The 8,883-nt window shown below is 38.9% G+C and overlaps 1 long non-coding RNA gene across 1 annotated transcript in view; it reads left to right on the top strand.

Moving 5' to 3' along the window:
* Positions 1-8,883, top strand: part of LOC106938411 (uncharacterized) — a 22,946-nt gene that overhangs the window by 6,014 nt on the left and 8,049 nt on the right. The window contains exon 2 of the long non-coding RNA XR_001422612.1: positions 7,873-7,880. This is a non-coding gene — a long non-coding RNA (uncharacterized LOC106938411). The remainder of the gene's footprint in view (positions 1-7,872; positions 7,881-8,883) is intronic.

Here is an 8,883-nt window from a genome sequence, read left to right as displayed (position 1 = left end):
TTAGGTGGTCTTGAACACAACACTGCTTTTTGTGAAACCAATGTTCTGTTGAACCACATTAGTTTGAGACCAAATTCATTTGTGAAACAGTAACAGGAAATGTTGACCTCTAGTTATTGATTTGTTGTTGTTTTTTTTTTCCATACAAACCATAAATACATACTTTTTGGGTTAATAAATGTGGTTAAAATTGGGAAGAAATGGAATTCAGAAAAATAAAAATGGAAAATTTTAAATTTGGGGGAGGGGGGGGGGGANTAAAACGGAATATGGAAAAAAATAAAATAGGGTCTAATTATTATTAGCATATTGCCAATTTAAGGCAACAAAGCATCCAGATCCTCATGTGCATAGATTGCAAGAGACAGGAAATCAATTTGTGCGATAAAAGCAGGGCCGTATTTAGGAGCATAAGGGTTCCTTTGTTGGAGCCTTTATGCTCCAGCAAAGGTCCTCTATCCAAAATAAAGAAAAAAAGCATTTTTTTTTCATGCAAATTAAAGTCCTCTATCCAAAAAAAAGAGGGAAAAAATAGCATGTTTTCATGTAAATTACATGATTTACTATTATTTTAATAGGTAGAAGTTTCACATCGGTAGGTATAAAACATCACATGTGAGATGACTCCATGTTGGTCCCAAAAAGATGTACTATAGCTTCAGAGGTTTCAAACATTTCAGCAGGGTTTCCCCCAGTGTATTATAAGCCTGGCGCCCGCCATGCTTTACTAGTCCCCCCCTTTCCTCCCTCCCGCCAAGCCAAGTGTTGCTCATTTTTGTTTTTAGAAAAATTAATAATTTAAAAAAAATACATATATATTTTATTTTATTTTATTCCGATTGCAAGTGTCTCTGTTGCTTTGAGCGTTTCACTGGCGGAGCAAATTTATTCCTAAAAGATAAGTTTATAGTTTATGCATTTAAAGCTGAGAGAGCGGACCAATCAAAACTACTTGATCTCAGCGCGTATCGCGCGCCTCCTTTCACTCAAACTGGACACAGGACTAACCTGTATGGATATTTACATCAACCACTTGTGTGGAATTATTTTTCTTTGGTGAACTCCAAATCAAGGTAAGAGTTTAAACCCCACCGTGTTAGCTCTGGTTGCGCAGTTCAATGTGAACCGTAGGAACTTGTAGTGACGCTTTCAGAGGTGCGTGCTGAGGAACGATGAGAATGATTTATCTTTGTGAACAAAGAATTATGTGCAGTGTTTACGTCTCAGCACGCTCCCCAGCTTGTTGAGATGCTTATTTTATGTAAGTGTTCGTGGTTGGCCGGAGCGTTAGTGGTTAACGAGCCAGCACTAACCTAATCATGCAGATTCAGCCCGGTGAGGAGCTTTCACGCTGTCCTAGTAGTCATGCATCATGCTGGTTTTATATTGTATTATTCTTTTTAGTATTATTTTTCCAGTTACACAATGAACCAAATCATATCAAATATGATAATAATATCGGTTTCATTGCCAATCTTACTTATGTTTCTTTGTGCGATGACAATAAAATAAGTCTAAGTCTAAATGTTTTGCCCACTTAGTCAGCCAGTTAAAGCGCGGCGCCGCACGGCGATCAGAAAAACTTGTCCCATAAACTCGAGCAACCAAAACAGTTACTGTGAGCTTATTAAAAACTCAATAGACACTAAATGGAAGAGCTATTAAATCCACATTAACAGCAATAATTAAATGGCTGTTTGTTGCGCATCTCTGCGCGCAGAGCAGTCGATTTAACTGTCATGCAGGGCCGGTCCAAGGCTGGACCGGCTATATGCCTGGAGCAGAATTTGACTTAGGGACCCCTCTTGCTGCTAAAAACATCAGCACCTCTAACAGCTTCTGTGTTAAGTAAGTTTACTAATTTGCATTTGTGAACAAACAGAGCTCAAACTCAAAGATAAACTCACAGCATCAGATTGTAGCTATGGTAACAAAACAATCAATGAATATTGTTCTTTCAACGTTTACAAAGTAAACTTGCCAGCTCCTTAAAATATTACATTTAAATGTTAAACAGTTTAAAATATTTGGTAACACTTTATTTGAAGGGGGGTGAATAAGACTGTCATGACACTGTCATAAACATGACATAACACCTGTCATGAACATCAATAAGCCTTCATGAATATTTATGACTGTTGTCATAAAGCGTCATTCGGTAAATTATGACACTTTTAATACAAAGTTGACATTATTCAAAATGTCTTTATGACAACTTGACATTAACCAGGAAATCATTACTGATATAAATTTGTTATAAAAGTATTAGTGATTTCACTTTAAAAATTAGGTAACTTTATGTTATTAAAGGTAAAGTTTAAACAGTAATGATTTCTTGGAGGGCACGCTGAAAATGCTTGCTCACTTTTAAGACAAATCTTGTGTCAAATTTCATCCTGATCAGACGACTGTGACTCACCTGGATGCTTCAAACAAGGTCAACACAACAATTACGAATCTATTTCCTTCCACATTTGATGGGAACTAACTGTGTCAGCACCGGTCACTCAGATGCAATGATCCTGGCCAAAGACAGTGAAAAACAGAATCCTTCTTCACGTTTTCCTGTTTGAACCTGGATGGTGCGTTTTCTGCATGTTTTTCCTTTGGTAAGGCGGGCCCTTTTTTAATTTTTTTTTATTTTTTTGAAAAAAAAAAAAAAAAAATTCAAAAGTACTTTGATTTTACCAGCTGGAAAATCTTTTAACAGTAAAAATTTATGTGGCTGGGGGTGTAAGTAAAATTGAAAAGTACATTTTAGTGAACAACAATATCATAATATATAATAATATAATACATAATATTCACAATGTATGGGGTTTCTAAAAAAAACATATTAAAAGTACAAACTGTGAACCATGCATGAAATTTGCGGCACCAAAATTAAATCAGATAATCTTCTCAGATTGAATTCTGTCATTATTTGTAATCCCAAAGGTCCTACAGAATGTATGACTGAAGAGAAAAAATATATACTTTTTCACTCAACATTACCTACACGTCATGGAATCTGTTATATATAGACCAATAACGCTTATCAAAACTATTGACTGTTCTTCTATTTGTTCATTGACAAAAAGTCATTGACCTTATCCATTATTTAAAATAATTTTTTTTTAAAATCACCCACCAATAAATCCATGCATTCAAATGGTTTAATGGATGAGTTTGAAATGTATAACAAGGTTTTTAACAGAAACAGGGACCTTCACCGATTTATGGTTCAGTATTTGAGAATGTTTCTGTGGAGCATAACTCCAAGTTATTCAAGAAATATCTGCATATCTAAGAAATTTGAAAGAAATGCAGCTTGAAAAAGCTAAAAAAAAAACAGCTGCATGCCATCTGACGCTATTTCTGGTGTTTGCAGCCAATTTATTTTCCTTGCTGAGGATATAAACTGGTGAGTTTTTATCCTCACCTTAAAGGAAATCAGTGTTTCAGCATCCTAACAGTAGTTTTCTGAAAGTTTCTTCCATATTTATGGTGCATAGAAACCAAATTCTGCTTCTCTGTGTTCTGGTTCTGGGATTGCTTAGCTCTGCATATGTAGCCCCGGCTCCAGACGAGTTTAGCAGGGTGAGCATCGGCTTATTTTAGGGGACAAAATGAAGCAATAATAATATTACTCAAAGATACAGTGCAGTAAAACTACTCATATGATACAAGTACCTTTTTTCCAAAAAAGTTACTCAATGTAACAAATACTACACACTTTTGAACATAAACAACAACACCAGTAGCCTACAGGCTACTAGTTAAAAAGCTTAAGGTGCTGTATTGCCATTAACTAGTCATCTTTTAGCTAACATTACCTGCATCCAACAGCATTACTCAACTCAGTCGGTTAGTCTGGGGAAAAAAACTGTGCAAAGTTCTTTGCGTTTTGCTGGTGTGCTGCCATGATTCTGACACACACCTGAGCAGCTCTGCACAGCAGCAGCAGGTCTCCTGCTGCACAGGTGTAATTCCAGCGTGAGCGTCTTGGCGCTCATGTTGTGTTTAAAGGCGACTCGGAAAAACAGGTTACGACATGTCAACAACGATTAAACAGTTTTAACGGCTGAAAAAAGTGACAGAGGACACAGACATGGGAAATGCAGAAGTCCCTATTGTATCAAAACAATATAGGAATAACAGAGAGTTGGCCACTCTGAGGTAAAAACAATGGTAACACTTTATTTGAAGGGGTGTGCATAAGACTCACATGACACTGTCATAAACATGACATAACATCTGTCATGACCACAAAGAAGTCCTTATGAATGTTTGTCAGTTGTCATGAAGTGTCATTCGGTAAATAATGACACTTTTAATGCAAAATTGCTCTAAAAGTTGCATTGAAAGTCAATTAAAAATGCTAACTTTGCATTAAATTATCATAATTTACAAAATCATGCAAAGTTGGCACAAACAGCTTCCAGTCCGGGGGGACACGGCTAACACCCATGCCGCTGGGCCTGTGCATATAAATTGGGCCACTCTGTAAAGTTCCTGTTGTAATTTGAAGCCATAAAAATGAACTGAACTGAGCAGACAGCACATTGTAATAGTGCATAATGCACTGTGGGTATGTGTTGTGAGTGCCATAAATAGATAAATCATTCATAAGTAGCAGCAACAACAGTTGATCTCTTGTGCAACTATGGGGGCTTGGTAATACAGCATTTCAGCTGTAGCCAATTAGAGCTGTGTGCACAAACACCAGCCTGTCACAACTGTCTTGTGACGGTATAGCTGCTGTTTGTATGGACTCATCCCCTTCAACCCGCCCTTTGGCCAGAAACTAATCCATAAAGACATAAAGGCAAACATGCGGCGGGCCAACATACCACAAGTTACTGCCGCACCAGCCTGACACACAGAGCATGCAATCAGAACTCTGAAAACATTCAAGAGAGGTCACCTTTGAAAAGCGGTGTGTAATGAGCCTTGACTCTAAAGATTCCTAATAAGGGGGCGGCAAAATAACGTCAGGGCAGAGAAAAGAGAAAAAGGCAAACTCCATGGCCTCCACTTATCAACCTCAGCAGGCTCTAAAATCAAAACATCACACAAATTTTGGCTGTGACTTCTCTACCTGCCAGACAATGATGTAAAAAGGGCCGATAACATTCTTTGTTCTGCCTCAATTCGCAGGCACATCTCCTCGCCGCTTGTAGTACCTGTGAGAATAGCAACCCGAGCCGGGTGATGCGGGCGACCGCCCTATTTTCATTGTCCCACACTCACACGCAAACTTTGGCGTGGAGCCGTTCAGAACTTAAAAACTTCAAAAGAAAAAGAACCATGTTGCTTAAGAGAAAAACGGATTGACGGAACGGCAGGTAGAGAACACATACTTAGCATACTAAAACCTCAGTGAGAGAAGTAGAGCTGTCACTCTAAACCTCAGCGGGTAACATGAGCACAAAACACACAGGACAAGAGCACAGAAACGTTGAATCATTAGAGCTATTCAAACAAACACTAAACTTTTGTGTACATCACTGGGATTCCACCTTCAGCAAAATAAAAATATAAGAATCATGCATTCCAATTATGATCCAACATTTCTTTGAAAGTAAAATTATCAAAGAAAACTTTCTTTGGTATGCATCCTTTAATATTTAAAGTTTCCTCAAACCCCCTTCTGCAACTCACTCTACTGCTCAACATGAGCTTCTAGCCAGTCCTTCCTTGTCTTATGGTCTTGGCATTGATCTAAATGTCTTTGGTTCTGCTTATCCTGTTACTTTCAGGGAACTGATCACCAGTTCTCAGATCTGATTTTAAAAGTCAAAATGTTTAGTATTCTAAGCTTAGGGTAAACCTTAATCTTGACCTTTGTCTGTTGGATACGGGCACCAACCGATTCGTGCCTCTACATGGATTAAACGAGTACAGAAAGTAGATAGATGGAAAACTGCAGTCACTGTGGCATTATGAAATGGTCTGGTCTAGGACTTATGATAGCACTCAGTGTTTCTGGACCAAACCAATAGCTTTCGATACAGTCTGAAGTAGGATTAATAATTCTGTTGTGCTTTCTGCTGAATTTCTGTTTGTCCTTGATGTAGAAAACGTCTTGAAGAAAACTGATGTGACATTTTAGGAAACAGCAACAACAGTAGAAACCTGTGATGCAGCAACTACTTTTCATAGCCCTGCATATCCAATCAATTAAAGATGTTATAATTTAGACCATCCTAATAAGAGCAATCAGTAAATGCTGTCAGGTGAAATCCAATTGGATCAACCGAGCTGACCGCTGTGTTTCTGTGGAAGCTTGCCTTAGGCAGGAGGAAATGGAAACCTGCTGAATGTGGCGTGACAGCTTCATCTTCACACCCTCGTTCATTTCTCTTTGACGCCACGCAGCTTTTTCAATCACTTCTCCCACTTCGCATGCATGTGATTAACGTGTCACTCTGTAGCTGCAGCAGGAGCCTAAGGCACATTCACTGCTGCACAACTTCCCTGCCCCAAACCAGAGAAGATCTCCTAATGCAACTCCAAATCTCTGCAATAAAAAAAGAAAGAAAAATAGAGAGAGGAGGCAGAAGCAGAAGCAGCTCTGGGCATGGTGGATCTAATTGCGTCGCTGCTGGCAGTAAGGGCACAGTTCCCCCTTCAGTGTTTGGATCTGCATGCTAACGTGAGCCGGAGTGGTGTTCACAATTATCCCAGGCATCAACTTGCATGAGCTAATGTAAGAAAATTGCTCTGTGTGCTTGTATTTGTATCAGCTGGAAAGACACAGATAAAAGACTAAAGTCATTGAAGCTGCTGAATCAGACAGGCGAACACTTCTAGCTTTTCATGGCTTCAACACAAACTTATTCAATGCTAAATTATTTTGTAACTGATGTCGTCATCATTTTCTGTTTAGACAGCTGCCTTTCATCACTGAAATAAAGTTGTCTGCTTTAAATTTGCTCCAGGGTTATTTCCATCCAAATGGAAAAAAGAATGCAACAATGCAACAAACAACTCTTTTTTTTCAGCTTTTTAGTTTTATCAGCAGCAGATGCTAACATTTTAAGATACAGAACAATTAACCCCCACAGTTTTTCCAAGTGGTAAATGGACTGAACTTATATAGCGCTTTATGCAATCATTTTGACCACTCAAAGCGCTTTACACTAGTCACATTCACCCATTCGCACTCACAAACAAGCACACATTTATACACTGATATGCAGATAGGTAGGCGTTTGGGGTGAAGTGCCTTGCCCAAGGGCACATCGACACGTGGCAGGAGGAAGCTGGAATCTAACCTACAACCTTACGATCGCAAGACGATTACTCTACCCACACAGCCACAGTCATCCCATATGAATCCATATGGGGCAACTTATGGATTCCAAATGAATCCATAAGCTATGTTATTAATTAAGAAATGATATTGAATCTATGAATTGTGCAACATAATAAGCTTCAGAAGACAAAAGAAAAGAAAGAAAAAAATTATCCAAAAGGATTGGTATGCATTCTTTAAATAATTTTCACCTATTATAATAAATATGTGAAAATTTTGGGATTTTTTTCCATATTACTCTTTGTTCTTTAATGTGAACATCTTTCAGATTTCACACTAGCTCTAGACTCAGACTCTCTTATTTAAGAGAAGAAAACAGATTGAACCAAAGATTCACTGTAGCTGTGACTACACCAGAGTCCGCACACAAACATCTGACAAGGAAGTTTACCATTTCACCTGTTCTTGCAGATGAACTTCTAAGCACCAAAACTTTCTTTGGTATCCTGAAAATAATTTGTTGTGATGCTTAGTGCAGTGTGCACATATTTAACGTATTGTGGCTGAATTTAATTCAGACTCAAGCCAACAGCCAACTGTTTCTCTCTTCAGGATTCATCGAGCCGTCACAGTCCTGCCAGTAGAGCAGGTTCTTACCTCTGAGGTCAAAGTGATTGTAGTGATAACAAGGCAAGAAGAGCTCAAGGGAAACAGGTCCTGTAACCACAGCAGGTGTGTGTGTGTGTGTGTGTGTGTGTGTGTGTGTGTGTGTGTGTGTGTGTGTGTGTGTGTGTGTTGGTAGGACCTGAGTCTCACATCCAGCCTTACCTGGAATGTTTGAACTTTGACAAGCTAAAAAAAATGTTCTCTATTTTGTTTCAGTTTTTGTCACTGTGAAACCTGAATGTCCGACTACACCCTTTGTCTCTTAAAGGAGTAGAGCTTTTTGTTTTTTTGGAAGATCTTTATTGAAGTACTGTGAAGGCGCGAGCATCTAGCTTAGTTGATGGTACCCTTTCAAAGCAAACCCTGGCTGTTTTTAATTAACAGCCAGGGCTTCAAATATGCAGAAAGATGAGGGAATATGAATATTACTTTGAAAACAGACCAAAAGGAGAAAAATTAAAACAGAGGAATTTAAATATTCTCACTAGTCATTTTTTTAAAACAAATTCCGATATTTATAGTTACTTTTCTTGTGAAATACATCTTACATTAGGATATAAAAGGTGATCTAAGGTCTAAAAAGGCCAACTGCCTGCCCACACCCACCCACACGCACACGCACACACACAGCTTTCCTTGATTACAGTGAGCCTTCCTGAAGTTGTGGCGCCTGGCCGAACACAAACACAGAGCAACAATACAGTACCAGCTAATCTGTGATCCTGAGGAACATGGAGTTCTGGAAACACAGCCAAACACACGCACACGCACACACGCAAACAAACAGCTATCCCAGACAGGGGCCCCGACTTTGGCTCAATCAGGGGAAGAACGATGCAGGAGATTGCTGATGATTTTGATAGTCCATGAAAGAGGCACAAACACACATACGCACACAGTGCGGTACAAACAAACAAACCCGCCCACAGCACACTGATGGTTGGGATAGACTGGCTGATTAAGAGAGGGACAGAGGG

This window comes from Poecilia latipinna, unplaced genomic scaffold (assembly GCF_001443285.1).
Source record: "Poecilia latipinna isolate Pla-1442-1.1 unplaced genomic scaffold, P_latipinna-1.0 Scaffold2586, whole genome shotgun sequence".
NCBI classification, from domain to species: Eukaryota; Metazoa; Chordata; class Actinopteri; order Cyprinodontiformes; family Poeciliidae; genus Poecilia; species Poecilia latipinna.
The sequence above is the reverse complement of the archived record's forward strand: the minus strand, read 5'-3'. Positions and strand labels throughout refer to the sequence as shown.